This window comes from Xenopus laevis, chromosome 1L (genome assembly GCF_017654675.1).
Source record: "Xenopus laevis strain J_2021 chromosome 1L, Xenopus_laevis_v10.1, whole genome shotgun sequence".
Taxonomy (NCBI): domain Eukaryota; kingdom Metazoa; phylum Chordata; class Amphibia; order Anura; family Pipidae; genus Xenopus; species Xenopus laevis.
Window position 1 is genome coordinate 118,718,617 of NC_054371.1, and position 8,646 is coordinate 118,727,262.

The following is an 8,646-nucleotide window of genomic DNA, read 5'->3' on the forward strand; positions in this document are numbered from 1 at the left end:
AAGCCGTTCAATACACTCTGAGCAACTAACCCATTAATCTATTGTGTGTCAATTCACAAAACACTTTCTTTAGTGTCAGGACATTTTTCAGAATTACACTAAACAAATCAAACTGTTACGTTTTCTTCAGGACTGTCCATTTTAAATTACAGTAAATCTGTCCAATAGTGTGTGTTCACCAAAACTGTAGTAAAGAGTAAATGGGCTCTGTCACAAACATGCAATATATATTTATCATTTAATATAAGCTCCATGTCATGGAAATAAGAACCTTTCTGCATACAATCAATTTGGGGGGAAAAAAAGTTTTTTTTTTTTTAAAAGTCCAAGAAATCTCTCAGCAATCTTTGTCTCTATATACAGCTTTTTGTCAGAATTTCTCTTTGGAATTGTGGTTTATTAATAGCCTGTTTAATTACAACCAAACCCTAGTATATATCTGTAGAATACAGAATAGCCATAATAGCCTGTAAAATATCCAAATATATACAAATGGTGCTCAGTGATGCCACATGACTCGTTAAAATGTATGTGTTAGTAAAAATATCATGTACCTCGTGTTGTAAAATATTAGAATATCAGAGGTTACACTGGAATTCCATGACATGTATAGACTCAGCCAGGAAACTTGTGTCTTTATTTAACTCATCCATGACTTTTAATATCCTTATATTTTATAATGGAATGTATGTTATTCTTTATATAATACTATTTTATGCAGTAATAATCAATAACTTATATATAGTTTCCATACAATGTAGATAGAGGTAACACAATGGGTTAAGAATGCACTATAGCCCATGATATATTGGAGCGGTAATGTATGCTGTGGAGTCAAAAAAATGCCTTCTGATGAGCCTTGAGAAAATCGTATCTCGGGCTTTATCTCATGAAAACTCAACAGAAGACTGTAGGAAATTGTGTAGGCATGGGACCTGTTATCCAGAATGCTCGGGACCTGGGGTTTTCCGGATAACAGATCTTTCCTTAATTTGGATCTTCATACCTTATGTCAACTAGAAAATCATGTAAACATTAAATAAATCCAATAAACTTGTTTTCCTTCCGATAAGGATAAATTATATTTTAGTTTGGATCAAGTACAAGGTACTGTTTTTTTATTACAGAGAAAAAGGAAATCTTTTTTTAAAAATTTAGATTGTTTGGATAAAATAAGAGTCTATGGGAGATGGCCTTTCTGTAATTTGGAGTTTTCTAGATAATGGGTTTCCGTATAATGGATCCCATACCTGTAATTGGATTAGGGGATGTGTTTTTCTCACATTCCATTAATTTAATCTGGCTCAGTATACAGTACTTCCTTAAAGATGCAGATTGGTGTTATTGCACAGCACAAGTCATCCAATCTAACTCCAGTCATAGCAATCTATTCATACGTAATCCTGTTTGGTTATATAGTAAATAACAAGCATAATATGCTGGTGCTGGCTGCATAATATGCTGGTATATATATATATATATAATTTTTTTTTTTTTTTTTAACTTCCATGCAAGGTACTAATCTGATTTATGTGCCATGAAAATTAATTACCCTGTACAAATCCGTTAGCTGACATGTTTGGAGTTCTATGATCTTTATAAAAACACAAGGCTGAAGGTAACTTAGAATATTCTAATATTTTACAATAGGGGGGAACTTTATTCACTATATCCTCTTTATTCTCTTTTATGGCAGCATATGTACAGTATATAACCTGAAGCAAGGACTGAATCCAGACTTGATTCAGAGCTTTCCAGCATATGTATATAACACACTGAGTAGCAGAAGTGGACCTAATTTGCTAAATAATGTAATTTTATCAGTTATAAACAATAGGACAAGCTGCTGTGACTTCAGATAGTGCAAACACTATAATTATGTAGGACCGCCTGCCACTGATATGTATATACGAAGGTGTATATACAAAGGACTTCATTTTCCAATGTTCTTTTCAATGAAATAGACTTGTGAGACGCGTGTATAAATAAAATATATATATATATATATATATATATATATTTTTTTTTTTTTATACTTGCTTTCATTTCGTTTAAATAATTTTTCTGTATCACAATGTGGTTCATTCTTTACTTAGTACATAAAGTGGAGACAAGAGAAGGTAATAATATTATTCCGTTTAAGAAATATTTTAAAAGACAATCACACAACACCAATTGCCTATTCACGAGCAGTTCAGCATCAAGAGCACATCCCGTTCAAAGGTTTTGGATTGGGGTACCTGGGGTTAGAGTCCTGCAACGGGTCAGGTACCCTGCGGAAAGTTGTGGGTCTCATCTAAATATCTTATGTTATATTGTCTATATTTTACTCCTCTTAAAATGTTACAAAACTTGTTTCTATCCCGCCCACTTTTAACAATGTCACTTCCGGTGGAAAATGTGTAGCATGATGGTGGGAGGGATGAGAGACCAGCCTCACAGCAGCTACTTCTAAAGAACTAGTCCGAATTATTCCGATTTAATGCAGATAGCAAGCAGGAAATGGCATCTGTGTCAGTCTGATTTGTGGACTCATTTCCCCATTTACATGAAAATTTATTATAGGGATGGTCGACACCATTTAACCAGCTTAAATCCATTAAATTAAAGTCTACACAATAAAAATGCTACACGCGTCACCCTTATGCTCCTCTTCCTACATCCAGCCTTTCATGTTCAGTTTTCACATATTTATAGTGGCACCTCTACAATACTTCAGTGTTGGTGATGTGCAAGCCGGCCCGATTCCGCTGGTCGGGCGGGTTCGGGCCGACCTCGCACTCTTCCTCGCGGGCAGGTTGAGCTCTTCTCCTGCTCCCACCACCACCATCAAATGCCGGCTTCCGGGTTTCGTCTTTTATAGACGCTGCGCCTGCTCGCCCCGCCACTTTTGTGACGTCATGGGCGGGGTGGCCCGGGTCTATGAAAGCAACGCGGAAGCCAGATATGGGCAGTCACAGGCTAAGGGAGGGTGGGTTAGGGTCGGGTGCAGGTCGGGGAAATCATGACACATCTCCTCTCAGTGTATATTCCTCTGCAAGCCTCACTGTTACTCCTCTGCATATTTTCCCCACACATCCCCCAGCATACTTTTCCTTACATCTCTACCATCCCTCAGAATTTACCTTTTATGGACACACGCATCAACATAGTGTCTCTTTTAAGAGTGTAAGCTCTAATGAGATACCTTGTGTTTCATTAAACATAAAATAACTATTTAAAGAACATTGCCTGGTCTGAATTACTAATACCATGCCTCCAAACTGTCCCATTGTCGATTTTGACAGCTTAGCCTGTGGTCCCAGTTTCTTACTGAAATGTCCCGCATTTCTCTTTGATCTCCTGCACTGATGCCAGAAAAATATACAACGTTTCTGACACTTAATTAAATTAGAAGATTTTGGTAAATTGGCCAGAAAACTAAGCACCTGCACTTAGATACAATTGTAACTGTTTCACTGTTAACTATTTAAGATAAGCAGGTATCTTGGGAGAACTGAGAGCTGCAGCTTAAAGGGCAATTGCATCTTCATTAGCAAAACTGTAATAACACATAAAATGTGTACTTAAAACACCCAGAAATGGACATATTTAGTTGGTGTCGCCATAAAATGGGCATGGTCAAAAACTGACACTACTCCTGCTTCAGCCAAACCCATACCTCCCAACCGTCCTGTTTTGAGCGGGACAGTCCCACTTTTGAAAGCTCAACCTGCAGTTCCCGGATATGTACTGATATGTCCCAAGTTTCTCTTTGATCTGCTGCACTGAACTGCCAGAAAACGTACACAACTTAAAGGGCAATTCACGTTCATTAGCAAAACTGTAATAACACATAAAAACCACAGAAATGTGTTCAAACTTTCATAACCTGCCAAATTTTGTAAAATGGACATGGGAATTAGGGGGTGTGGTCACAAAAATTGTTGCGCTAGGCATGGCAAATCTTTTTGTCCCTCTTTCTGATTCCAAAATGTTGGGAGGTATGGTCAAACCTCCCTGCAGGTTCTTTGTATTCATATTTGGCTTTTCCTTTGCCTTTCTGGCCAGCATATAAGCAGCTCTTTCTGATAATTGTCTTGGTCTTTCAGATGTTTCTTTGGCTTCCACTGTACCCCATACCTGCAGGTTCTTGATAACATTACTGACAGTGAAGATTGCAAGCTGAAACCATTTGCAATCCCTTCCTCTGCTTTGCTTTGTCAATTAACTTTATTTTCAGATTTTCACTCAGTTGCTTTGAGAAGCACATGGTTTTTGAGTGACAGCCCATGGTTGTAAGAAGCTCTGCAGTTCTCAATAGGTGACAATTCCTGAAGGTCTAATGGGGTAATTAGGGCGAGGGACCTTGTAAAAACGATGTTTATCACAGGAAAAGTCAAAAGGGGTTCAAAATTTTGCACAATTACTATTTATTTTCTTCCTGTGTTAAAGGTTAGTGAAATAAAATATAACTGTGCATTAATATTGCAAATTTATTGTACTTTAACACAGTGATCTCAACGGTAGTTGATTCCTACTTTTCATTTCAATAACTGAGTGAAAGTGTAATTAACTAAATTTGTGATTTGCAAAGGGTAAAATCCACAATAGACAGCAGCACTCCCATATCACAGTAAAACCGCCTTTATTTCAGAATTACATCTGGCACAGCAACGTTTCAGACCACCTGGTCCTTTTTCAAGCTGACAAAGTTGTCAGCTTGAAAAAGAAGAAGCTTAGAAGCTAAGCTTAGGGGTTGTGAGAAATGATCAAGCAGAAAATGAGGTTGGCCTGTAAGCCAATGCTACAGGGCTGATTAATACATTCTGATGCTAATTACACTGGTTTCTGAGCTGCCATGTAGTCATTATCTGTATTAATTACTAATCAGCCCGATATTGTGACATTTATATTCTATGCGTACTGTATGTTGTGAGTTGGTCCCTAAGCTCAGTAAGTGACAGCAGCACAGAGCATGTGCAGTGAATCAGCAGAAAAGAAGATGAGGAGCTACTGGGGCATCTTTGGAGACACAGATCTTCATTGCTAAAGGGCTTTGGTTGCCTTGGGCTGGTACAGAAGCTCAGAACATAATATACAACATTTCTAGCTACTTCTTTAGTTAGGCTTTAGTTATCCTTTAAATGATAGTCATACCTGGGCTGCAGGACCTGTATTTATGTACCATAAAATTATTTGATGGGTCATTTTTGGAGCCCTCCAAGCGGATGTGCGAAGACACTTTTTGTGTGTTTTTTAAAAAAATTGTTGTACCTGGAAACTTTCTACTGATTTGCTAGTAAAAAGAAAAAATAAACCTGGAGCACATTTGTTTGGAAATATAATACACTTTTTTTCCTCATTTACACTAGGCATGAGATTTTCCTGATTTGGCTAATTTGTCTAAGATTCAACACAGTTGGAAAATAGACTTGTCTGTGTTCTGAATGTAAAACCTTTTATTTTGCGGCAGATTCTATTGTTGGCTGTAATTAAGTTGTCTTTCTACAGAGAGCAACAAAATAAATCAGATGCATTGAATGACAAACCAAACTTACACCTCCATCGTTTCACCGGTATTTGTGTGACAAGAAAATGATGCTTCAGATCATAGATAAATAGTTTTTTTTAGCAGTTATACACAAAGCATACAAGTTTCTTTCTCTTTTATTTGGTTACAGTGAACAAAGCTCAAACAATTAAGTCTAAGGCTTCTAAAGTCACATTCAAGGCAGTGAAACTTGTGTGGATTTTTTTGCAGCACAAATAGAAAATTCTAATTTCTGTTTCTAAAACTACAATTTTGTAGGTTTATTCGGTGCAAGAAGCTCAAAAATTTGAATAAAAAACATTTGGCATCTAAAAGCTGGTGTATTCATATTGTAAAATACCTCCCATGGAGGCAGCAATATGAACAATATGAAATAGATACACAAAGTATAGGCAAAAAAACATTATATTTAGGGGCCTATTTATTAAACCTCAAATTGTTCTGGTCAAGTTTTTAAAGGGGAAAAAAAATTCAAATTTTATATATATATATATATATATATATATATATATATTTTATATCCAAAGCTGCTAAAAATCTCCAACCTGTCAAGGTGATGTCAACGGCAGATGTTTCTTGACATAATTGCCCGATAAATTAGAGTTTACACGGCGACAATTCGATAAAATTGAGTTTTTGGAGCGACAACTCAAAAAAGTCACATGATTCATATTGACTTTCCGTTTATTAGCTCTGACTTTTTTGAAAAGAATTATTGATAAATGAGTTAAATTGGTGGTTGGGAGTTGGGTCTACTTTGTTTTAACTGAGTTTTCGAAAAATAACCCCCTTAATATTGACGTGGTAGAAAAAAAGCATTATAGATCCTCTTTCAGCATAAGAATCAATAAACATGAAAAAACGATTAACATTTCTGAAGGATAAAATAGAACGAGTAACTAAACAGGGAGTTATTGAAATGCAGTACTGGAGATTAAAAGAAAAAAAGACTACAGCGTACAAGGTTTTATTATAATTTCACCAATGAACAGAAGATGGTAAAAAGTGAATTAAGCAAAATGAAGTCTTGATGTGCTCAGTAATTCTTATACTTATTCTTTCTTTGGACCAGACAAGATAAATAATTGAAATAAAATAAAGCAAAACTTTAGATTAGTCCATCTTGCATATAAAGGATTTAATAACTACTCTAAAAGCAACAACTTGCTAACTACACGTCCTAAATGTTCTCTTCCCAAACCAAACTTGGTTCACATTTTATGGTACTGTCCCTTTATAAATTCATTTTGGAAAGTCATAGAGGGTTTTTTCAACACTTCAACCAGTCTATAAATTAACTTAATCCCACAAATTGCTTTATTATCCATCCTCTCAAATATGGCTTCTTCGGCCAATCTAACAATACACTTATTCATGTCTCATCAATTAAAATTCCTAAACCTATTACTAGCTGCTGGCAGAAGAATTAATTAGGATCCAATTAATGAATTGGATCCTAGCTTACCCCCCCTACTTTAAAAGATGTTACAACAGCATTACAAGATTTATGTATAATGGAAGCTATTTCTTATCATTTTAATAATGATAAGAATAATAGGGGCAGATTTATCAAGGGTCAAAAATCCAAGGTGATGGGAGTTTTTTTTAAATTCCCATCAACTCGAAATTCGAATATTAAAAGACCAACCAAAATGTATTAAAAAAAATCGGAGTGAATAGCCTATATTCGATCGCTCGAATCAAATCCGGATCGTATTCGATCAAATTCGATGCAAAGTATTTTTTTAAGTCCACCAAATGACTCAAGATAGGTTCTAGGATGTCCACCATAAGCCAAAACAGCAATTTGGCAGGTTTTAGATGGCATATAGTCGACGTTGAATTTTTTAAAAATTTGTGGACTTTGAAATCTTTTTTTTAGAAAAAACTTTGAATCGAATTCGATTGAATACAGTGTTATTCGATTCGTACAATTCGAATTTGAACGAAAACAGCCTATTAACCCGGAAAAAAAAACGTTTTGATCAATTTCGGTTGGTCTTTTTTTATTCTAATTTCGAAGGTTTTTTTTATTCGAAATTCGACCCTTGATAAATCTGCTCCTAAAATTAGCTCGAAATTTGATTTTAAAAATTAGATTTTTCAATTCAGCCCGTAAGAATCGATCTAATTTCCTGTAAAAATGGAGGATTTTTCTAAAGACCCTTGACAGCATTGAAAGGATGAAAATACAAGCCATTCTTAATAGTTCCACTCTGTCATAGGACTCTAGAAATGGCCATAAATCTTCCTGAAGGGAGTACATTGCTCTGCAGAAGCAGCTTTGAGATTTCAGAACATTAACAAGGTCTGTACCAAAGCAATTGTGACTACCATAGCAATAATATGTCAATGACCAATTATCCTGAAACACATCTATCTACCCCTTCTTAATCTGGGCCCCAACCTTGCTGAACTGAAGAGATCAGAGAAGTCACTGGAGAGGCCTGGGGATGGTGACGAGTGGGCAGAGGCCTTGTCAGTTTCCCACAACCTGCCCCTATAGAAAGGGTGTCAGCCTGAACCTGTCTTACCCAAAGACCCGATGAGTTTCAAGTTCACCCATACACCACTAGCTTGCAACCAGGGTTACACAGCTGGCACTGAACTTTTTGTAAAACATAAATACAAGAAAAATTTAAAATAAAACAGAAGGCATAAAAAAAGTCATTTTTTGTGGTGTACTGTTGAAAAGCAATGTGTTTTGTGAATTGCTCCTTTAAAGGAGAAGAAAAGGTTAAAATTAAGTAAGCTTTATCAGAAAGGTCTATATAAATACACCAGTAAATCCTCAAAGTAATGCTGCTCCGAGTCCTCTGTCAAAAGAAACACATTTCTTTCCTTCTATCGTGTACACATGGGCTTCTGTATCAGATTTCCTGTTTTCAGCATAAACCTCCAGGGCTAGGGCATGCTCAGTTTGCTCCTCTCTCCTCCTCTCCCTGCTGTAATCTGAGCCCAGAGCTAGGTGAGCAGGGAGAGATTCAGGCAGGAAGTGATGTCACACCAAGCTAATATGGCAGCTGCTATCCTAAACAAACAGAGGGAGCTTCTAGAGCGGTTTACTCAGGTATGGTAAAGCATTCTGCAGAATAAATAAATTAATACATTAG